This window comes from Triturus cristatus, chromosome 6 (assembly GCF_964204655.1).
Source record: "Triturus cristatus chromosome 6, aTriCri1.1, whole genome shotgun sequence".
Taxonomy (NCBI): domain Eukaryota; kingdom Metazoa; phylum Chordata; class Amphibia; order Caudata; family Salamandridae; genus Triturus; species Triturus cristatus.
In genome coordinates this window covers 99,610,879-99,631,780 of record NC_140589.1, presented here as the reverse complement: position 1 = coordinate 99,631,780, position 20,902 = coordinate 99,610,879, and the positions used below count along the sequence as shown (strand labels likewise).

The following is a 20,902-nucleotide window of genomic DNA, read 5'->3' as shown; positions in this document are numbered from 1 at the left end:
TGATCATTTCCCTCGCAGTGGCTTATAGGATTGTCTTCTTGGAAGAGTGCAGTGAGTTTTTTTCTTGCTCTAGCCACTATTGGCCTAAGCTCTGTGCATTTTTTGGTTCCTAATATCTTTCTCACCCTTTAGATGAAAAAGCACCATTGGGTCAGGATGGCCAAGTGGTCTAAGGCGCTGCGTTAAGGCCGCAGTCTCTCCTGGAGGCGTGGGTTCGAATCCCACTTCTGACAAAACTTGAATTACATTTTCTCTCTCAGTTCCTTTAGAATCTCAGCTAAAAATTGGCAATGTAAATAATATCTGAATAAGTACCAAACTTCAGTTTCAACTGCAAATGCATTTGCCCTATTCTATCTTTAACGTTAATGTAATATTCTTCTAGCACTCGTGGTGTTTTATATTTCTTTTGTGGGGTACTTTAAAAATCTTTTTTATGAAAGAAATGGGTTACATTAAGTCTTGTGATGTTTTAGGTTTCCAATAAGGAGGTTTTAAATTTTATGTCACGTCATTTTCAGATGCTTCATTCAAGAGATGTTTCCACTATAGAATGCAGAGCAAGGGCAAAAATACAAGTGATAGAGCGAGTGAGTGAGAAGGAGTGTTGTGGAAGGAGAGAATGAAACAAAGACAGAGTGAGTGAACGGCAGGGAGGCATAGAAGAGTAGTCTAGTAGTGAAGGAGACCTGCTTTTCCCTGCTCTTGACCTCCCACCCATCCCCAAACAACCACAAACATACCTTCTGTGCAAAGTTGGTATGCAGAATTTCACGCCTCAGCAAGTGAGGGTGAGTCCCAGGCCAGGGGCTAAAGAGCAAAAGAGTGCCTGTGCTCAGACTTTCCCTGCTAGAGATAGTTTATCTGGAACAAGGCCTACTCTCTTGTATCCAGCAAGGATCTAGAAATCCTGCATGAATCTGCAAGGCACATTGGCAGCATAAATTTGCATAAACTGCCCCACCTATTGCCTTCCTACTTCCTGTGCTGTAGTTGTTTGTGTAGAGAGAGAGGTCGCAGGCAAGGAAATGTTGTGAGTCGGATACAGGACCCTAAATAGCTGGTGAGAGGTATGTGGTGTTCTAAAAGCATGAAAACTGTATACCTGTGAAATAAAGTGCTTTCGTATGTGTTCTTCTGTGTTTATTGTCCTGTGCATAAAGTTGCACCTTGTGTTTGAAGGTTTAAATTATTTCAGGCTTGCATGGAGGTAGACGTTTCTGAGTAACTTTTATTCATTTCTTAAAAGCCTATACTGTCAGGATGGCCGAGAGGTCTAAGGCGCTGTGTTTAGGCCACAGTCTCCTTAGGAGGCGTGGGTTCGGATCCCACTTCTGACATGCCTTTTGGAGATTTAATCTCCTTTATCTGGTTAACATCTGATGGAAGTTGCATCTGTTGGTCTTCACTTGGCACGTTATTCCGTTCTCCTCTTGTCAAGAGAGATGGGGTTTCTCATATATTTAGGTTCTATAACGTCTTGCTGACAAAGCGCAATCCTTACCAAATGAGCATAGGACCCATGTAAGAGGTCATCTGGAAGAGTCATGCTCTTGTATGCCCTGGCCAGATGGGCCCTGCAAATTTGGAAGAATGCCATGCATCTGGTAGACAACTGGACTCCAGCACACTTACAGCAATTTCCTTAGGGCTTTGATCAGGGGCTGCTTAAATTTGCATACTCCACCCTATGTTGTGACTTTGAGATCCCTTGTTGAAATTGCTTTAGCCAGCCAAGAGGTGGCTATTGTCTCAATTTCAAAGCAGCTTTGAGCCGTTCAAGTGGCTGGTGAATAGCACTTTCTCTTTGTTCGCCTCAAAGTTCTAAAGAGTTCTCCATAGGTCCTGCTCTGTACAGATTGTTCAAAGATCTGTTGGAAGTGCATATAATAGGATAAATAAATTGAGGGCATTCCTTTTCAGTACCTCACCTGCATGGCTGTCTGGCCTCTGGAAGATGCTGGGAAAGCAAGTCAGGATGGCCGAGTGGTCTAAGGCGCTGCGTTCAGGTCGCAGTCTCCTCTGGAGGTGTGGGTTCAAATCCCACTTCTGACAGTCCTGTGTTTACTCTAATTTTTTTCTTGAGAAATATGATCATTTCCCTCGCAGTGGCTTATAGGATTGTCTTCTTGGAAGAGTGCAGTGAGTTTTTTTCTTGCTCTAGCCACTATTGGCCTAAGCTCTGTGCATTTTTTGGTTCCTAATATCTTTCTCACCCTTTCGATGAAAAAGCAGCATGGGGTCAGGATGGCCGAGTGGTCTAAGGCGCTGCTTTAAGGCCGCAGTCTCTCCTGGAGGCGTGGGTTCAAATCCCACTTCTGACAAAACTTGAATTCCATTTTCTCTCTCAGTTCCTTTAGAATCTCAGCTAAAAATTGGCAATGTAAATAATATCTGAATAAGTACCAAACTTCAGTTTCAACTGCAAATGCATTTGCCCTATTCTATCTTTAACGTTAATGTAATATTCTTCTAGCACTCGTGGTGTTTTATATTTGTTTTGTGGGGTACTTTAAAAATCTTTTTTATGAAAGAAATGGGTTACATTAAGTCTTGTGATGTTTTAGGTTTACAATAAGGAGGTTTTAAATTTTATGTCACGTCATTTTCAGATGCTTCATTCAAGAGATGTTTCCACTATAGAATGCAGAGCAAGGGCAAAAATACAAGTGATAGAGCGAGTGAGTGAGAAGGAGTGTTGTGGAAGGAGAGAATGAAACAAAGACAGAGTGAGTGAATGGCAGGGAGGCATAGAAGAGGAGTCTAGTAGTGCAGGAGACCTGCTTTTCCCTGCTCTTGACCTCCCACCCATCCCCAAACAACCACAAACATACCTTCTGTGCAAAGTTGGTATGCAGATTTTCACGCCTCAGCAAGTGAGGGTGAGTCCCAGGCCAGGGGCTAAAGAGCAAAAGAGTGCCTGTGCTCAGACTTTCCCTGCTAGGGATAGTTTATCTGGAACAAGGCCTACTCTCTTGTATCCAGCAAGGATCTAGAAATCCTGCATGAATCTGCAAGGCACATTGGCAGCATAAATTTGCATAAACTGCCCCACCTATTGCCTTCCTACTTCCTGTGCTGTAGTTGTTTGTGTAGAGAGAGAGGTCGCAGGCAAGGAAATGTTGTGAGTCGGATACAGGACCCTAAATAGCTGGTGAGAGGTATGTGGTGTTCTAAAAGCATGAAAACTGTATACCTGTGAAATAAAGTGCTTTCGTATGTGTTCTTCTGTGTTCATTGTCCTGTGCATAAAGTTGCACCTTGTGTTTGAAGGTTTAAATTATTTCAGGCTTGCATGGAGGTAGACGTTTCTGAGTAACTTTTATTCATTTCTTAAAAGTCTATACTGTCAGGATGGCCGAGAGGTCTAAGGCGCTGTGTTTAGACCACAGTCTCCTTTGGAGGCGTGGGTTCGAATCCCACTTCTGACATGCCTTTTGGAGATTTAATCTCCTTTATCAGGTTAACATCTGATGGAAGTTGCATCTGTTGGTCTTCACTTCGCACGTTATTCCGTTCTCCTCTTGTCAAGAGAGATGGGGTTTCTCATATATTTAGGTTCTATAACGTCTTGCTGACAAAGCGCAATCCTTACCAAATGAGCATAGGACCCATGTAAGAGGTCATCTGGAAGAGTCATGCTCTTGTATGCACTGGCCAGACGGGCCCTGCAAATTTGGAAGAATGCCATGCATCTGGTAGACAACTGGACTCCAGCACACTTACAGCAATTTCCTTAGGGCTTTGATCAGGGGCTGCTTAAATTTGCATACTCCACCCTATGTTGTGACTTTGAGATCCCTTGTTGAAATTGCTTTAGCCAGCCAAGAGGTGGCTATTGTCTCAATTTCAAAGCAGCTTTGAGCCGTTCAAGTGGCTGGTGAATAGCACTTTCTCTTTGTTCGCCTCAAAGTTCTAAAGAGTTCTCCATAGGTCCTGCTCTGTACAGATTGTTCAAAGATCTGTTGGAAGTGCATATAATAGGATAAATAAATTGAGGGCATTCCTTTTCAGTACCTCACCTGCATGGCTGTCTGGCCTCTGGAAGATGCTGGGAAAGAAAGTCAGGATGGCCGAGTGGTCTAAGGCGCTGCGTTCAGGTCGCAGTCTCCTCTGGAGGCGTGGGTTCAAATCCCACTTCTGACAGTCCTGTGTTTACTCTAATTATTTTCTTGAGAAATATGATCATTTCCCTCGCAGTGGCTTATAGGATTGTCTTCTTGGAAGAGTGCAGTGAGTTTTTTTCTTGCTCTAGCCACTATTGGCCTCAGCTCTGTGCATTTTTTGGTTCCTAATATCTTTCTCACCCTTTAGATGAAAAAGCAGCATGGGGTCAGGATGGCCGAGTGGTCTAAGGCGCTGCGTTAAGGCCGCAGTCTCTCCTGGAGGCGTGGGTTCGAATCCCACTTCTGACAAAACTTGAATTCCATTTTCTCTCTCAGTTCCTTTAGAATCTCAGCTAAAAATTGGCAATGTAAATAATATCTGAATAAGTACCAAACTTCAGTTTCAACTGCAAATGCATTTGCCCTATTCTATCTTTAACGTTAATGTAATATTCTTCTAGCACTCGTGGTGTTTTATATTTGTTTTGTGGGGTACTTTAAAAATCTTTTTTATGAAAGAAATGGGTTACATTAAGTCTTGTGATGTTTTAGGTTTCCAATAAGGAGGTTTTAAATTTTATGTCACGTCATTTTCAGATGCTTCATTCAAGAGATGTTTCCACTATAGAATGCAGAGCAAGGGCAAAAATACAAGTGATAGAGCGAGTGAGTGAGAAGGAGTGTTGTGGAAGGAGAGAATGAAACAAAGACAGAGTGAGTGAATGGCAGGGAGGCATAGAAGAGGAGTCTAGTAGTGAAGGAGACCTGCTTTTCCCTGCTCTTGACCTCCCACCCATCCCCAAACAACCACAAACATACCTTCTGTGCAAAGTTGGTATGCAGAATTTCACGCCTCAGCAAGTGAGGGTGAATCCCAGGCCAGGGGCTAAAGAGCAAAAGAGTGCCTGTGCTCAGACTTTCCCTGCTAGGGATAGTTTATCTGGAACAAGGCCTACTCTCTTGTATCCAGCAAGGATCTAGAAATCCTGCATGAATCTGCAAGGCACATTGGCAGCATAAATTTGCATAAACTGCCCCACCTATTGCCTTCCTACTTCCTGTGCTGTAGTTGTTTGTGTAGAGAGAGAGGTCGCAGGCAAGGAAATGTTGTGAGTCGGATACAGGACCCTAAATAGCTGGTGAGAGGTATGTGGTGTTCTAAAAGCATGAAAACTGTATACCTGTGAAATAAAGTGCTTTCGTATGTGTTCTTCTGTGTTTATTGTCCTGTGCATAAAGTTGCACCTTGTGTTTGAAGGTTTAAATTATTTCAGGCTTGCATGGAGGTAGACGTTTCTGAGTAACTTTTATTCATTTCTTAAAAGCCTATACTGTCAGGATGGCCGAGAGGTCTAAGGCGCTGTGTTTAGGCCACAGTCTCCTTTGGAGGCGTGGGTTCGAATCCCACTTCTGACATGCCTTTTGGAGATTTAATCTCCTTTATCAGGTTAACATCTGATGGAAGTTGCATCTGTTGGTCTTCACTTGGCACGTTATTCCGTTCTCCTCTTGTCAAGAGAGATGGGGTTTCTCATATATTTAGGTTCTATAACGTCTTGCTGACAAAGCGCAATCCTTACCAAATGAGCATAGGACCCATGTAAGAGGTCATCTGGAATAGTCATGCTCTTGTATGCACTGGCCAGACGGGCCCTGCAAATTTGGAAGAATGCCATGCATCTGCTAGACAACTGGACTCCAGCACACTTACAGCAATTTCCTTAGGGCTTTGATCAGGGGCTGCTTAAATTTGCATACTCCACCCTATGTTGTGACTTTGAGATCCCTTGTTGAAATTGCTTTAGCCAGCCAAGAGGTGGCTATTGTCTCAATTTCAAAGCAGCTTTGAGCCGTTCAAGTGGCTGGTGAATAGCACTTTCTCTTTGTTTGCCTCAAAGTTCTAAAGAGTTCTCCATAGGTCCTGCTCTGTACAGATTGTTCAAAGATCTGTTGGAAGTGCATATAATAGGATAAATAAATTGAGGGCATTCCTTTTCAGTACCTCACCTGCATGGCTGTCTGGCCTCTGGAAGACGCTGGGAAAGCAAGTCAGGATGGCCGAGTGGTCTAAGGCGCTGCGTTCAGGTCGCAGTCTCCTCTGGAGGCGTGGGTTCAAATCCCACTTCTGACAGTCCTGTGTTTACTCTAATTATTTTCTTGAGAAATATGATCATTTCCCTCGCAGTGGCTTATAGGATTGTCTTCTTGGAAGAGTGCAGTGAGTTTTTTTCTTGCTCTAGCCACTATTGGCCTCAGCTCTGTGCATTTTTTGGTTCCTAATATCTTTCTCACCCTTTAGATGAAAAAGCAGCATGGGGTCAGGATGGCCGAGTGGTCTAAGGCGCTGCGTTAAGGCCGCAGTCTCTCCTGGAGGCGTGGGTTCGAATCCCACTTCTGACAAAACTTGAATTCCATTTTCTCTCTCAGTTCCTTTAGAATCTCAGCTAAAAATTGGCAATGTAAATAATATCTGAATAAGTACCAAACTTCAGTTTCAACTGCAAATGCATTTGCCCTATTCTATCTTTAACGTTAATGTAATATTCTTCTGGCACTCGTGGTGTTTTATATTTGTTTTGTGGGGTACTTTAAAAATCTTTTTTATGAAAGAAATGGGTTACATTAAGTCTTGTGATGTTTTAGGTTTCCAATAAGGAGGTTTTAAATTTTATGTCACGTCATTTTCAGATGCTTCATTCAAGAGATGTTTCCACTATAGAATGCAGAGCAAGGGCAAAAATACAAGTGATAGAGCGAGTGAGTGAGAAGGAGTGTTGTGGAAGGAGAGAATGAAACAAAGACAGAGTGAGTGAATGGCAGGGAGGCATAGAAGAGGAATCTAGTAGTGAAGGAGACCTGCTTTTCCCTGCTCTTGACCTCCCACCCATCCCCAAACAACCACAAACATACCTTCTGTGCAAAGTTGGTATGCAGAATTTCACGCCTCAGCAAGTGAGGGTGAGTCCCAGGCCAGGGGCTAAAGAGCAAAAGAGTGCCTGTGCTCAGACTTTCCCTGCTAGGGATAGTTTATCTGGAACAAGGCCTACTCTCTTGTATCCAGCAAGGATCTAGAAATCCTGCATGAATCTGCAAGGCACATTGGCAGCATAAATTTGCATAAACTGCCCCACCTATTGCCTTCCTACTTCCTGTGCTGTAGTTGTTTGTGTAGAGAGAGAGGTCGCAGGCAAGGAAATGTTGTGAGTCAGATACAGGACCCTAATTAGCTGGTGAGAGGTATGTGGTGTTCTAAAAGCATGAAAACTGTATACCTGTGAAATAAAGTGCTTTCGTATGTGTTCTTCTGTGTTTATTGTCCTGTGCATAAAGTTGCACCTTGTGTTTGAAGGTTTAAATTATTTCAGGGTTGCATGGAGGTAGACGTTTCTGAGTAACTTTTATTCATTTCTTAAAAGCATATACTGTCAGGATGGCCGAGAGGTCTAAGGCGCTGTGTTTAGGCCACAGTCTCCTTTGGAGGCGTGGGTTCGATTCCCACTTCTGACATGCCTTTTGGAGATTTAATCTCCTTTATCAGGTTAACATCTGATGGAAGTTGCATCTGTTGGTCTTCACTTGGCACGTTATTCCGTTCTCCTCTTGTCAAGAGAGATGGGGTTTCTCATATATTTAGGTTCTATAACGTCTTGCTGACAAAGCGCAATCCTTACCAAATGAGCATAGGACCCATGTAAGAGGTCATCTGGAAGAGTCATGCTCTTGTATGCCCTGGCCAGACGGGCCCAGCAAATTTGGAAGAATGCCATGCATCTGGTAGACAACTGGACTCCAGCACACTTACAGCAATTTCCTTAGGGCTTTGATCAGGGGCTGCTTAAATTTGCATACTCCACCCTATGTTGTGACTTTGAGATCCCTTGTTGAAATTGCTTTAGCCAGCCAAGAGGTGGCTATTGTCTCAATTTCAAAGCAGCTTTGAGCCGTTCAAGTGGCTGGTGAATAGCACTTTCTCTTTGTTCGCCTCAAAGTTCTAAAGAGTTCTCCATAGGTCCTGCTCTGTACAGATTGTTCAAAGATCTGTTGGAAGTGCATATAATAGGATAAATAAATTGAGGGCATTCCTTTTCAGTACCTCACCTGCATGGCTGTCTGGCCTCTGGAAGATGCTGGGAAAGCAAGTCAGGATGGCCGAGTGGTCTAAGGCGCTGCGTTCAGGTCGCAGTCTCCTCTGGAGGCGTGGGTTCAAATCCCACTTCTGACAGTCCTGTGTTTACTCTAATTTTTTTCTTGAGAAATATGATCATTTCCCTCGCAGTGGCTTATAGGATTGTCTTCTTGGAAGAGTGCAGTGAGTTTTTTTCTTGCTCTAGCCACTATTGGCCTAAGCTCTGTGCATTTTTTGGTTCCTAATATCTTTCTCACCCTTTAGATGAAAAAGCACCATGGGGTCAGGATGGCCGAGTGGTCTAAGGCGCTGCGTTAAGGCCGCAGTCTCTCCTGGAGGCGTGGGTTCGAATCCCACTTCTGACAAAACTTGAATTCCATTTTCTCTCTCAGTTCCTTTAGAATCTCAGCTAAAAATTGGCAATGTAAATAATATCTGAATAAGTACCAAACTTCAGTTTCAACTGCAAATGCATTTGCCCTATTCTATCTTTAACGTTAATGTAATATTCTTCTAGCACTCGTGGTGTTTTATATTTCTTTTGTGGGGTACTTTAAAAATCTTTTTTATGAAAGAAATGGGTTACATTAAGTCTTGTGATGTTTTAGGTTTCCAATAAGGAGGTTTTAAATTTTATGTCACGTCATTTTCAGATGCTTCATTCAAGAGATGTTTCCACTATAGAATGCAGAGCAAGGGCAAAAATACAAGTGATAGAGCGAGTGAGTGAGAAGGAGTGTTGTGGAAGGACAGAATGAAACAAAGACAGAGTGAGTGAACGGCAGGGAGGCATAGAAGAGTAGTCTAGTAGTGAAGGAGACCTGCTTTTCCCTGCTCTTGACCTCCCACCCATCCCCAAACAACCACAAACATACCTTCTGTGCAAAGTTGGTATGCAGAATTTCACGCCTCAGCAAGTGAGGGTGAGTCCCAGGCCAGGGGCTAAAGAGCAAAAGAGTGCCTGTGCTCAGACTTTCCCTGCTAGGGATAGTTTATCTGGAACAAGGCCTACTCTCTTGTATCCAGAAAGGATCTAGAAATCCTGCATGAATCTGCAAGGCACATTGGCAGCATAAATTTGCATAAACTGCCCCACCTATTGCCTTCCTACTTCCTGTGCTGTAGTTGTTTGTGTAGAGAGAGAGGTCGCAGGCAAGGAAATGTTGTGAGTCGGATACAGGACCCTAAATAGCTGGTGAGAGGTATGTGGTGTTCTAAAAGCATGAAAACTGTATACCTGTGAAATAAAGTGCTTTCGTATGTGTTCTTCTGTGTTTATTGTCCTGTGCATAAAGTTGCACCTTGTGTTTGAAGGTTTAAATTATTTCAGGCTTGCATGGAGGTAGACGTTTCTGAGTAACTTTTATTCATTTCTTAAAAGCCTATACTGTCAGGATGGCCGAGAGGTCTAAGGCGCTGTGTTTAGGCCACAGTCTCCTTTGGAGGCGTGGGTTCGAATCCCACTTCTGACATGCCTTTTGGAGATTTAATCGCCTTTATCAGGTTAACATCTGATGGAAGTTGCATCTGTTGGTCTTCACTTGGCACGTTATTCCGTTCTCCTCTTGTCAAGAGAGATGGGGTTTCTCATATATTTAGGTTCTATAACGTCTTGCTGACAAAGCGCAATCCTTACCAAATGAGCATAGGACCCATGTAAGAGGTCATCTGGAAGAGTCATGCTCTTGTATGCCCTGGCCAGACGGGCCCTGCAAATTTGGAAGAATGCCATGCATCTGGTAGACAACTTGACTCCAGCACACTTACAGCAATTTCCTTAGGGCTTTGATCAGGGGCTGCTTAAATTTGCATACTCCACCCTATGTTGTGACTTTGAGATCCCTTGTTGAAATTGCTTTAGCCAGCCAAGAGGTGGCTATTGTCTCAATTTCAAAGCAGCTTTGAGCCGTTCAAATGGCTGGTGAATAGCACTTTCTCTTTGTTCGCCTCAAAGTTCTAAAGAGTTCTCCATAGGTCCTGCTCTGTACAGATTGTTCAAAGATCTGTTGGAAGTGCATATAATAGGATAAATACATTGAGGGCATTCCTTTTCAGTACCTCACCTGCATGGCTGTCTGGCCTCTGGAAGATGCTGGGAAAGCAAGTCAGGATGGCCGAGTGGTCTAAGGCGCTGCGTTCAGGTCGCAGTCTCCTCTGGAGGTGTGGGTTCAAATCCCACTTCTGACAGTCCTGTGTTTACTCTAATTTTTTTCTTGAGAAATATGATCATTTCCCTCGCAGTGGCTTATAGGATTGTCTTCTTGGAAGAGTGCAGTGAGTTTTTTTCTTGCTCTAGCCACTATTGGCCTAAGCTCTGTGCATTTTTTGGTTCCTAATATCTTTCTCACCCTTTAGATGAAAAAACAGCATGGGGTCAGGATGGCCGAGTGGTCTAAGGCGCTGCGTTAAGGCCGCAGTCTCTCCTGGAGGCGTGGGTTCAAATCCCACTTCTGACAAAACTTGAATTCCATTTTCTCTCTCAGTTCCTTTAGAATCTCAGCTAAAAATTGGCAATGTAAATAATATCTGAATAAGTACCAAACTTCAGTTTCAACTGCAAATGCATTTGCCCTATTCTATCTTTAACATTAATGTAATATTCTTCTAGCACTCGTGGTGTTTTATATTTGTTTTGTGGGGTACTTTAAAAATCTTTTTTATGAAAGAAATGGGTTACATTAAGTCTTGTGATGTTTTAGGTTTCCAATAAGGAGGTTTTAAATTTTATGTCACGTCATTTTCAGATGCTTCATTCAAGAGATGTTTCCACTATAGAATGCAGAGCAAGGGCAAAAATACAAGTGATAGAGCGAGTGAGTGAGAAGGAGTGTTGTGGAAGGAGAGAATGAAACAAAGACAGAGTGAGTGAATGGCAGGGAGGCATAGAAGAGGAGTCTAGTAGTGAAGGAGACCTGCTTTTCCCTGCTCTTGACCTCCCACCCATCCCCAAACAACCACAAACATACCTTCTGTGCAAAGTTGGTATGCAGAATTTCACGCCTCAGCAAGTGAGGGTGAGTCCCAGGCCAGGGGCTAAAGAGCAAAAGAGTGCCTGTGCTCAGACTTTCCCTGCTAGGGATAGTTTATCTGGAACAAGGCCTACTCTCTTGTATCCAGCAAGGTTCTAGAAATCCTGCATGAATCTGCAAGGCACATTGGCAGCATAAATTTGCATACACTGCCCCACCTATTGCCTTCCTACTTCCTGTGCTGTAGTTGTTTGTGTAGAGAGAGAGGTCGCAGGCAAGGAAATGTTGTGAGTCGGATACAGGACCCTAAATAGCTGGTGAGAGGTATGTGGTGTTCTAAAAGCATGAAAACTGTATACCTGCGAAATAAAGTGCTTTCGTATGTGTTCTTCTGTGTTTATTGTCCTGTGCATAAAGTTGCACCTTGTGTTTGAAGGTTTAAATTATTTCAGGCTTGCATGGAGGTAGACGTTTCTGAGTAACTTTTATTCATTTCTTAAAAGCCTATACTGTCAGGATGGCCGAGAGGTCTAAGGCGCTGTGTTTAGGCCAGAGTCTCCTTTGGAGGCGTGGGTTCGAATCCCACTTCTGACATGCCTTTCGGAGATTTAATCTCCTTTATCAGGTTAACATCTGATGGAAGTTGCATCTGTTGGTCTTCACTTGGCACGTTATTCCGTTCTCCTCTTGTCAAGAGAGATGGGGTTTCTCATATATTTAGGTTCTATAACGTCTTGCTGACAAAGCGCAATCCTTACCAAATGAGCATAGGACCCATGTAAGAGGTCATCTGGAAGAGTCATGCTCTTGTATGCCCTGGCCAGACGGGCCCTGCAAATTTGGAAGAATGCCATGCATCTGGTAGACAACTGGACTCCAGCACACTTACAGCAATTTCCTTAGGGCTTTGATCAGGGGCTGCTTAAATTTGCATACTCCACCCTATGTTGTGACTTTGAGATCCCTTGTTGAAATTGCTTTAGCCAGCCAAGAGGTGGCTATTGTCTCAATTTCAAAGCAGCTTTGAGCCGTTCAAGTGGCTGGTGAATAGCACTTTCCCTTTGTTCGCCTCAAAGTTCTAAAGAGTTCTCCATAGGTCCTGCTCTGTACAGATTGTTCAAAGATCTGTTGGAAGTGCATATGCTAGGATAAATAAATTGAGGGCATTCCTTTTCAGTACCTCACCTGCATGGCTGTCTGGCCTCTGGAAGATGCTGGGAAAGCAAGTCAGGATGGCCGAGTGGTCTAAGGCGCTGCGTTCAGGTCGCAGTCTCCTCTGGAGGCGTGGGTTCAAATCCCACTTCTGACAGTCTTTTGTTTACTCTAATTTTTTTCTTGAGAAATATGATCATTTCCCTCGCAGTGGCTTATAGGATTGTCTTCTTGGAAGAGTGCAGTGAGTTTTTTTCTTGCTCTAGCCACTATTGGCCTAAGCTCTGTGCATTTTTTGGTTCCTAATATCTTTCTCACCCTTTAGATGAAAATGCAGCATGGGGTCAGGATGGCCGAGTGGTCTAAGGTGCTGCATTAAGGCCGCAGTCTCTCCTGGAGGCGTGGGTTCGAATCCCACTTCTGACAAAACTTGAATTCCATTTTCTCTCTCAGTTCCTTTAGAATCTCAGCTAAAAATTGGCAATGTAAATAATATCTGAATAAGTACCAAACTTCAGTTTCAACTGCAAATGCATTTGCCCTATTCTATCTTTAACGTTAATGTAATATTCTTCTAGCACTCGTGGTGTTTTATATTTGTTTTGTGGGGTACTTTAAAAATCTTTTTTATGAAAGAAATGGGTTACATTAAGTCTTGTGATGTTTTAGGTTTCCAATACGGAGGTTTTAAATTTTATGTCACGTCATTTTCAGATGCTTCATTCAAGAGATGTTTCCACTATAGAATGCAGAGCAAGGGCAAAAATACAAGTGATAGAGCGAGTGAGTGAGAAGGAGTGTTGTGGAAGGAGAGAATGAAACAAAGACAGAGTGAGTGAACGGCAGGGAGGCATAGAAGAGGAGTCTAGTAGTGAAGGAGACCTGCTTTTCCCTGCTCTTGACCTCCCACCCATCCCCAAACAACCACAAACATACCTTCTGTGCAAAGTTGGTATGCAGAATTTCATGCCTCAGCAAGTGAGGGTGAGTCCCAGGCCAGGGGCTAAAGAGCAAAAGAGTGCCTGTGCTCAGACTTTCCCTGCTAGGGATAGTTTATCTGGAACAAGGCCTACTCTCTTGTATCCAGCAAGGATCTAGAAATCCTGCATGAATCTGCAAGGCACATTGGCAGCATAAATTTGCATAAACTGCCCCACCTATTGCCTTCCTACTTCCTGTGCTGTAGTTGTTTGTGTAGAGAGAGAGGTCGCAGGCAAGGAAATGTTGTGAGTCGGATACAGGACCCTAAATAGCTGGTGAGAGGTATGTGGTGTTCTAAAAGCATGAAAACTGTATACCTGTGAAATAAAGTGCTTTCGTATGTGTTCTTCTGTGTTTATTGTCCTGTGCATAAAGTTGCACCTTGTGTTTGAAGGTTTAAATTATTTCAGGCTTGCATGGAGGTAGACGTTTCTGAGTAACTTTTATTCATTTCTTAAAAGCCTATACTGTCAGGATGGCCGAGAGGTCTAAGGCGCTGTGTGTCGGCCACAGTCTCCTTTGGAGGCGTGGGTTCGAATCCCACTTCTGACATGCCTTTTGGAGATTTAATCTCCTTTATCAGGTTAACATCTGATGGAAGTTGCATCTGTTGGTCTTCACTTGGCACGTTATTCCGTTCTCCTCTTGTCAAGAGAGATGGGGTTTCTCATATATTTAGGTTCTATAACGTCTTGCTGACAAAGCGCAATCCTTACCAAATGAGCATAGGACCCATGTAAGAGGTCATCTGGAATAGTCATGCTCTTGTATGCACTGGCCAGACGGGCCCTGCAAATTTGGAAGAATGCCATGCATCTGGTAGACAACTGGACTCCAGCACACTTACAGCAATTTCCTTAGGGCTTTGATCAGGGGCTGCTTAAATTTGCATACTCCACCCTATGTTGTGACTTTGAGATCCCTTGTTGAAATTGCTTTAGCCAGCCAAGAGGTGGCTATTGTCTCAATTTCAAAGCAGCTTTGAGCCGTTCAAGTGGCTGGTGAATAGCACTTTCTCTTTGTTCGCCTCAAAGTTCTAAAGAGTTCTCCATAGGTCCTGCTCTGTACAGATTGTTCAAAGATCTGTTGGAAGTGCATATAATAGGATAAATAAATTGAGGGCATTCCTTTTCAGTACCTCACCTGCATGGCTGTCTGGCCTCTGGAAGATGCTGGGAAAGCAAGTCAGCATGGCCGAGTGGTCTAAGGCGCTGCGTTCAGGTCGCAGTCTCCTCTGGAGGCGTGGGTTCAAATCCCACTTCTGACAGTCCTGTGTTTACTCTAATTTTTTTCTTGAGAAATATGATCATTTCCCTCGCAGTGGCTTATAGGATTGTCTTCTTGGAAGAGTGCAGTGAGTTTTTTTCTTGCTCTAGCCACTATTGGCCTAAGCTCTGTGCATTTTTTGGTTCCTAATATCTTTCTCACCCTTTAGATGAAAAAGCAGCATGGGGTCAGGATGGCCGAGTGGTCTAAGGCGCTGCGTTAAGGCCGCAGTCTCTCCTGGAGGCGTGGGTTCGAATCCCACTTCTGACAAAACTTGTATTCCATTTTCTCTCTCAGTTCCTTGAGAATCTCAGCTAAAAATTGGCAATGTAAATAATATCTGAATAAGTACCAAACTTCAGTTTCAACTGCAAATGCATTTGCCCTATTCTATCTTTAACGTTAATGTAATATTCTTCTAGCACTCGTGGTGTTTTATATTTGTTTTGTGGGGTACTTTAAAAATCTTTTTTATGAAAGAAATGGGTTACATTAAGTCTTGTGATGTTTTAGGTTTCCAATAAGGAGGTTTTAAATTTTATGTCACGTCATTTTCAGATGCTTCATTCAAGAGATGTTTCCACTATAAAATGCAGAGCAAGGGCAAAAATACAAGTGATAGAGCGAGTGAGTGAGAAGGAGTGTTGTGGAAGGAGAGAATGAAACAAAGACAGAGTGAGTGAATGGCAGGGAGGCATAGAAGAGGAGTCTAGTAGTGAAGGAGACCTGCTTTTCCCTGCTCTTGACCTCCCACCCATCCCCAAACAACCACAAACATACCTTCTGTGCAAAGTTGGTATGCAGAATTTCACGCCTCAGCAAGTGAGGGTGAGTCCCAGGCCAGGGGCTAAAGAGCAAAAGAGTGCCTGTGCTCAGACTTTCCCTGCTAGGGATAGTTTATCTGGAACAAGGCCTACTCTCTTGTATCCAGCAAGGATCTAGAAATCCTGCATGAATCTGCAAGGCACATTGGCAGCATAAATTTGCATAAACTGCCCCACCTATTGCCTTCCTACTTCCTGTGCTGTAGTTGTTTGTGTAGAGAGAGAGGTTGCAGGCAAGGAAATGTTGTGAGTCGGATACAGGACCCTAAATAGCTGGTGAGAGGTATGTGGTGTTCTAAAAGCATGAAAACTGTATACCTGTGAAATAAAGTGCTTTCGTATGTGTTCTTCTGTGTTTATTGTCCTGTGCATAAAGTTGCACCTTGTGTTTGAATGTTTAAATTATTTCAGGCTTGCATGGAGGTAGACGTTTCTGAGTAATTTTTATTCATTTCTTAAAAGCCTATACTGTCAGGATGGCCGAGAGGTCTAAGGTGCTGTGTTTAGGCCACAGTCTCCTTTGGAGGCGTGGGTTCGAATTCCACTTCTGACATTCCTTTTGGAGATTTAATCTCCTTTATCAGGTTAACATCTGATGGAAGTTGCATCTGTTGGTCTTCACCTGGCACGTTATTCCGTTCTCCTCTTGTCAAGAGAGATGGGGTTTCTCATATATTTAGGTTCTATAACGTCTTGCTGACAAAGCGCAATCCTTACCAAATGAGCATAGGACCCATGTAAGAGGTCATCTGGAAGAGTCATGCTCTTGTATGCCCTGGCCAGACGGGCCCTGCAAATTTGGAAGAATGGCATGCATCTGGTAGACAACTGGACTCCAGCACACTTACAGCAATTTCCTTAGGGCTTTGATCAGGGGCTGCTTAAATTTGCATACTCCACCCTATGTTGTGACTTTGAGATCCCTTGTTGAAATTGCTTTAGCCAGCCAAGAGGTGGCTATTGTCTCAATTTCAAAGCAGCTTTGAGCCGTTCAAGTGGCTGGTGAATAGCACTTTCTCTTTGTTCGCCTCAAAGTTCTAAAGAGTTCTCCATAGGTCCTGCTCTGTACAGATTGTTCAAAGATCTGTTGGAAGTGCATATAATAGGATAAATAAATTGAGGGCATTCCTTTTCAGTACCTCACCTGCATGGCTGTCTGGCCTCTGGAAGATGCTGGGAAAGCAAGTCAGGATGGCCGAGTGGTCTAAGGCGCTGCGTTCAGGTCGCAGTCTCCTCTGGAGGCGTGGGTTCAAATCCCACTTCTGACAGTCCTGTGTTTACTCTAATTATTTTCTTGAGAAATATGATCATTTCCCTCGCAGTGGCTTATAGGATTGTCTTATTGGAAGAGTGCAGTGAGTTTTTTTCTTGCTCTAGCCACTATTGGCCTCAGCTCTGTGCATTTTTTGGTTCCTAATATCTTTCTCACCCTTTAGATGAAAAAGCAGCATGGGGTCAGGATGGCCGAGTGGTCTAAGGCGCTGCGTTAAGGCCGCAGTCTCTCCTGGAGGCGTGTGTTCGAATCCCACTTCTGACAAAACTTGAATTCCATTTTCTCTCTCAGTTCCTTGAGAATCTCAGCTAAAAATTGGCAATGTAAATAATATCTGAATAAGTACCAAACTTCAGTTTCAACTGCAAATGCATTTGCCCTATTCTATCTTTAACGTTAATGTAATATTCTTCTAGCACTCGTGGTGTTTTATATTTGTTTTGTGGGGTACTTTAAAAATCTTTTTTATGAAAGAAATGGGTTACATTAAGTCTTGTGATGTTTTAGGTTTCCAATAAGGAGGTTTTAAATTTTATGTCACGTCATTTTCAGATGCTTCATTCAAGAGATGTTTCCACTATAGAATGCAGAGCAAGGGCAAAAATACAAGTGATAGAGCGAGTGAGTGAGAAGGAGTGTTGTGGAAGGAGAGAATGAAACAAAGACAGAGTGAGTGAACGGCAGGGAGGCATAGAAGAGGAGTCTAGTAGTGAAGGAGACCTGCTTTTCCCTGCTCTTGACCTCCCACCCATCCCCAAACAACCACAAACATACCTTCTGTGCAAAGTTGGTATGCAGAATTTCACGCCTCAGCAAGTGAGGGTGAGTCCCAGGCCAGGGGCTAAAGAGCAAAAGAGTGCCTGTGCTCAGACTTTCCCTGCTAGGGATAGTTTATCTGGAACAAGGCCTACTCTCTTGTATCCAGCAAGGATCTAGAAATCCTGCATGAATCTGCAAGGCACATTGGCAGCATAAATTTGCATAAACTGCCCCACCTATTGCCGTCCTACTTCCTGTGCTGTAGTTGTTTGTGTAGAGAGAGAGGTCGCAGGCAAGGAAATGTTGTGAGTCGGATACAGGACCCTAAATAGCTGGTGAGAGGTATGTGGTGTTCTAAAAGCATGAAAACTGTATACCTGTGAAATAAAGTGCTTTCGTATGTGTTCTTCTGTGTTTATTGTCCTGTGCATAAAGTTGCACCTTGTGTTTGAAGGTTTAAATTATTTCAGGCTTGCATTGAGGTAGACGTTTCTGAGTAACTTTTATTAATTTCTTAAAAGCATATACTGTCAGGATGGCTGAGAGGTCTAAGGCGCTGTGTTTAGGCCACAGTCTCCTTTGGAGGCGTGGGTTCGAATCCCACTTCTGACATGCCTTTTGGAGATTTAATCTCCTTTATCAGGTTAACATCTGATGGAAGTTGCATCTGTTGGTCTTCACTTGGCACGTTATTCCGTTCTCCTCTTGTCAAGAGAGATGGGGTTTCTCATATATTTAGGTTCTATAACGTCTTGCTGACAAAGCGCAATCCTTACCAAATGAGCATAGGACCCATGTAAGAGGTCATCTGGAAGAGTCATGCTCTTGTATGCCCTGGCCAGACGGGCCCAGCAAATTTGGAAGAATGCCATTCATCTGGTAGACAACTGGACTCCAGCACACTTACAGCAATTTCCTCAGGGCTTTGATCAGGGGCTGCTTAAATTTGCATACTCCACCCTATGTTGTGACTTTGAGATCCCTTGTTGAAATTGCTTTAGCCAGCCAAGAGGTGGCTATTGTCTCAATTTCAAAGCAGCTTTGAGCCGTTCAAGTGGCTGGTGAATAGCACTTTCTCTTTGTTCGCCTCAAAGTTCTAAAGAGTTCTCCATAGGTCCTGCTCTGTACAGATTGTTCAAAGATCTGTTGGAAGTGCATATAATAGGATAAATAAATTGAGGGCATTCCTTTTCAGTACCTCACCTGCATGGCTGTCTGGCCTCTGGAAGATGCTGGGAAAGCAAGTCAGGATGGCCGAGTGGTCTAAGGCGCTGCGTTCAGGTCGCAGTCTCCTCTGGAGGCGTGGGTTCAAATCCCACTTCTGACAGTCCTCTGTTTACTCTAATTTTTTTCTTGAGAAATATGATCATTTCCCTCGCAGTGGCTTATAGGATTGTCTTCTTGGAAGAGTGCAGTGAGTTTTTTTCTTGCTCTAGCCACTATTGGCCTCAGCTCTGTGCATTTTTTGGTTCCTAATATCTTTCTCACCCTTTAGATGAAAAAGCAGCATGGGGTCAGGATGGCCGAGTGGTCTAAGGCGCTGCGTTAAGGCCGCAGTCTCTCCTGGAGGCGTAGGTTCGAATCCCACTTCTGACAAAACTTGAATTCCATTTTCTCTCTCAGTTCCTTTAGAATCTCAGCTAAAAATTGGCAATGTAAATAATATCTGAATAAGTACCAAACTTCAGTTTCAACTGCAAATGCATTTGCCCTATTCTATCTTTAACGTTAATGTAATATTCTTCTAGCACTCGTGGTGTTTTATATTTGTTTTGTGGGGTACTTTAAAAATCTTTTTTATGAAAGAAATGGGTTACATTAAGTCTTGTGATGTTTTAGGTTTCCAATAAGGAGGTTTTAAATTTTATGTCACGTCATTTTCAGATGCTTCATTCAAGAGATGTTTCCACTATAGAATGCAGAGCAAGGGCAAAAATACAAGTGATAGAGCGAGTGAGTGAGAAGGAGTGTTGTGGAAGGAGAGAATGAAACAAAGACAGAGTGAGTGAATGGCAGGGAGGCATAGAAGAGGAGTCTAGTAGTGAAGGAGACCTGCTTTTCCCTGCTCTTGACCTCCCACCCATCCCCAAACAACCACAAACATACCTTCTGTGCAAAGTTGGTATGCAGAATTTAACGCCTCAGCAAGTGAGGGTGAGTCCCAGGCCAGGGGCTAAAGAGCAAAAGAGTGCCTGTGCTCAGACTTTCCCTGCTAGGGATAGTTTATCTGGAACAAGGCCTACTCTCTTGTATCCAGCAAGGATCTAGAAATCCTGCATGAATCTGCAAGGCACATTGGCAGCATAAATTTGCATAAACTGCCCCACCTATTGCCTTCCTACTTCCTGTGCTGTAGTTGTTTGTGTAGAGAGAGAGGTCGCAGGCAAGGAAATGTTGTGAGTCGGATACAGGACCCTAAATAGCTGGTGAGAGGTATGTGGTGTTCTAAAAGCATGAAAACTGTATACCTGTGAAATAAAGTGCTTTCGTATGTGTTCTTCTGTGTTTATTGTCCTGTGCATAAAGTTGCACCTTGTGTTTGAAGGTTTAAATTATTTCAGGCTTGCATGGAGGTAGACGTTTCTGAGTAACTTTTATTCATTTATTAAAAGCCTATACTGTCAGGATGGCCGAGAGGTCTAAGGCGCTGTGTTTAGGCCACAGTCTCCTTTGGAGGCGTGGGTTCGAATCCCACTTCTGACATGCCTTTTGGAGATTTAATCTCCTTTATCAGGTTAACATCTGATGGAAGTTGCATCCGTTGGTCTTCACTTGGCACGTTATTCCGTTCTCCTCTTGTCAAGAGAGATGGGGTTTCTCATATATTTAGGTTCTATAACGTCTTGCTGACAAAGCGCAATCCTTACCAAATGAGCATAGGACCCATGTAAGAGGTCATCTGGAAGAGTCATGCTCTTGTATGCCCTGGCCAGACGGGCCCTGTAAATTTGGAAGAATGCCATTCATCTGGTAGACAACTGGACTCCAGCACACTTACAGCAATCTCCTCAGGGCTTTGATCAGGGGCTGCTTAAATTTGCATACTCCACCCTATGTTGTGACTTTGAGATCCCTTGTTGAAATTGCTTTAGCCAGCCAAGAGGTGGCTATTGTCTCAATTTCAAAGCAGCTTTGAGCCGTTCAAGTGGCTGGTGAATAGCACTTTCTCTTTCTTTGCCTCAAAGTTCTAAAGAGTTCTCCATAGGTCCTGCTCTGTACAGATTGTTCAAAGATCTGTTGGAAGTGCATATAATAGGATAAATAAATTGAGGGCATTCCTTTTCAGTACCTCACCTGCATGGCTGTCTGGCCTCTGGAAGATGCTGGGAAAGCAAGTCAGGATGGCCGAGTGGTCTAAGGCGCTGCGTTCAGGTCGCAGTCTCCTCTGGAGGCGTGGGTTCAAATCCCACTTCTGACAGTCCTGTGTTTACTCTAATTTTTTTCTT

The 20,902-nt window shown here is 43.5% G+C and overlaps 23 non-coding genes across 23 annotated transcripts; all 23 read left to right on the top strand.

Annotated features, from left to right (window-relative positions):
• Window positions 1-150: 150 nt before the first annotated feature.
• Window positions 151-233, top strand: TRNAL-AAG (transfer RNA leucine (anticodon AAG)). Its single transcript has one exon. It is a non-coding gene; the product is annotated as a tRNA-Leu (tRNA).
• Window positions 234-1,972: 1,739 nt separating this feature from the next.
• Window positions 1,973-2,055, top strand: TRNAL-CAG (transfer RNA leucine (anticodon CAG)). Its single transcript has one exon. It is a non-coding gene; the product is annotated as a tRNA-Leu (tRNA).
• A 1,293-nt stretch (window positions 2,056-3,348) lies between these two features.
• TRNAL-UAG (transfer RNA leucine (anticodon UAG)) lies at window positions 3,349-3,431 on the top strand. The gene has a single exon. It is a non-coding gene; the product is annotated as a tRNA-Leu (tRNA).
• A 632-nt stretch (window positions 3,432-4,063) lies between these two features.
• TRNAL-CAG (transfer RNA leucine (anticodon CAG)) lies at window positions 4,064-4,146 on the top strand. The gene has a single exon. It is a non-coding gene; the product is annotated as a tRNA-Leu (tRNA).
• Window positions 4,147-4,332: 186 nt separating this feature from the next.
• Window positions 4,333-4,415, top strand: TRNAL-AAG (transfer RNA leucine (anticodon AAG)). The gene has a single exon. It is a non-coding gene; the product is annotated as a tRNA-Leu (tRNA).
• Window positions 4,416-5,439: 1,024 nt separating this feature from the next.
• Window positions 5,440-5,522, top strand: TRNAL-UAG (transfer RNA leucine (anticodon UAG)). The gene has a single exon. It is a non-coding gene; the product is annotated as a tRNA-Leu (tRNA).
• Window positions 5,523-6,154: 632 nt separating this feature from the next.
• TRNAL-CAG (transfer RNA leucine (anticodon CAG)) lies at window positions 6,155-6,237 on the top strand. The gene has a single exon. It is a non-coding gene; the product is annotated as a tRNA-Leu (tRNA).
• Window positions 6,238-6,423: 186 nt separating this feature from the next.
• TRNAL-AAG (transfer RNA leucine (anticodon AAG)) lies at window positions 6,424-6,506 on the top strand. The gene has a single exon. It is a non-coding gene; the product is annotated as a tRNA-Leu (tRNA).
• A 1,024-nt stretch (window positions 6,507-7,530) lies between these two features.
• On the top strand, window positions 7,531-7,613 carry TRNAL-UAG (transfer RNA leucine (anticodon UAG)). The gene has a single exon. It is a non-coding gene; the product is annotated as a tRNA-Leu (tRNA).
• A 632-nt stretch (window positions 7,614-8,245) lies between these two features.
• Window positions 8,246-8,328, top strand: TRNAL-CAG (transfer RNA leucine (anticodon CAG)). Its single transcript has one exon. It is a non-coding gene; the product is annotated as a tRNA-Leu (tRNA).
• A 186-nt stretch (window positions 8,329-8,514) lies between these two features.
• TRNAL-AAG (transfer RNA leucine (anticodon AAG)) lies at window positions 8,515-8,597 on the top strand. Its single transcript has one exon. It is a non-coding gene; the product is annotated as a tRNA-Leu (tRNA).
• A 1,024-nt stretch (window positions 8,598-9,621) lies between these two features.
• On the top strand, window positions 9,622-9,704 carry TRNAL-UAG (transfer RNA leucine (anticodon UAG)). The gene has a single exon. It is a non-coding gene; the product is annotated as a tRNA-Leu (tRNA).
• Window positions 9,705-10,336: 632 nt separating this feature from the next.
• Window positions 10,337-10,419, top strand: TRNAL-CAG (transfer RNA leucine (anticodon CAG)). Its single transcript has one exon. It is a non-coding gene; the product is annotated as a tRNA-Leu (tRNA).
• Window positions 10,420-10,605: 186 nt separating this feature from the next.
• On the top strand, window positions 10,606-10,688 carry TRNAL-AAG (transfer RNA leucine (anticodon AAG)). The gene has a single exon. It is a non-coding gene; the product is annotated as a tRNA-Leu (tRNA).
• A 1,024-nt stretch (window positions 10,689-11,712) lies between these two features.
• Window positions 11,713-11,795, top strand: TRNAL-UAG (transfer RNA leucine (anticodon UAG)). Its single transcript has one exon. It is a non-coding gene; the product is annotated as a tRNA-Leu (tRNA).
• A 632-nt stretch (window positions 11,796-12,427) lies between these two features.
• Window positions 12,428-12,510, top strand: TRNAL-CAG (transfer RNA leucine (anticodon CAG)). Its single transcript has one exon. It is a non-coding gene; the product is annotated as a tRNA-Leu (tRNA).
• Window positions 12,511-13,803: 1,293 nt separating this feature from the next.
• Window positions 13,804-13,886, top strand: TRNAR-UCG (transfer RNA arginine (anticodon UCG)). Its single transcript has one exon. It is a non-coding gene; the product is annotated as a tRNA-Arg (tRNA).
• Window positions 13,887-14,787: 901 nt separating this feature from the next.
• Window positions 14,788-14,870, top strand: TRNAL-AAG (transfer RNA leucine (anticodon AAG)). The gene has a single exon. It is a non-coding gene; the product is annotated as a tRNA-Leu (tRNA).
• Window positions 14,871-16,609: 1,739 nt separating this feature from the next.
• On the top strand, window positions 16,610-16,692 carry TRNAL-CAG (transfer RNA leucine (anticodon CAG)). The gene has a single exon. It is a non-coding gene; the product is annotated as a tRNA-Leu (tRNA).
• A 1,293-nt stretch (window positions 16,693-17,985) lies between these two features.
• On the top strand, window positions 17,986-18,068 carry TRNAL-UAG (transfer RNA leucine (anticodon UAG)). The gene has a single exon. It is a non-coding gene; the product is annotated as a tRNA-Leu (tRNA).
• Window positions 18,069-18,700: 632 nt separating this feature from the next.
• Window positions 18,701-18,783, top strand: TRNAL-CAG (transfer RNA leucine (anticodon CAG)). Its single transcript has one exon. It is a non-coding gene; the product is annotated as a tRNA-Leu (tRNA).
• Window positions 18,784-20,076: 1,293 nt separating this feature from the next.
• On the top strand, window positions 20,077-20,159 carry TRNAL-UAG (transfer RNA leucine (anticodon UAG)). The gene has a single exon. It is a non-coding gene; the product is annotated as a tRNA-Leu (tRNA).
• Window positions 20,160-20,791: 632 nt separating this feature from the next.
• On the top strand, window positions 20,792-20,874 carry TRNAL-CAG (transfer RNA leucine (anticodon CAG)). Its single transcript has one exon. It is a non-coding gene; the product is annotated as a tRNA-Leu (tRNA).
• Window positions 20,875-20,902: the final 28 nt, after the last annotated feature.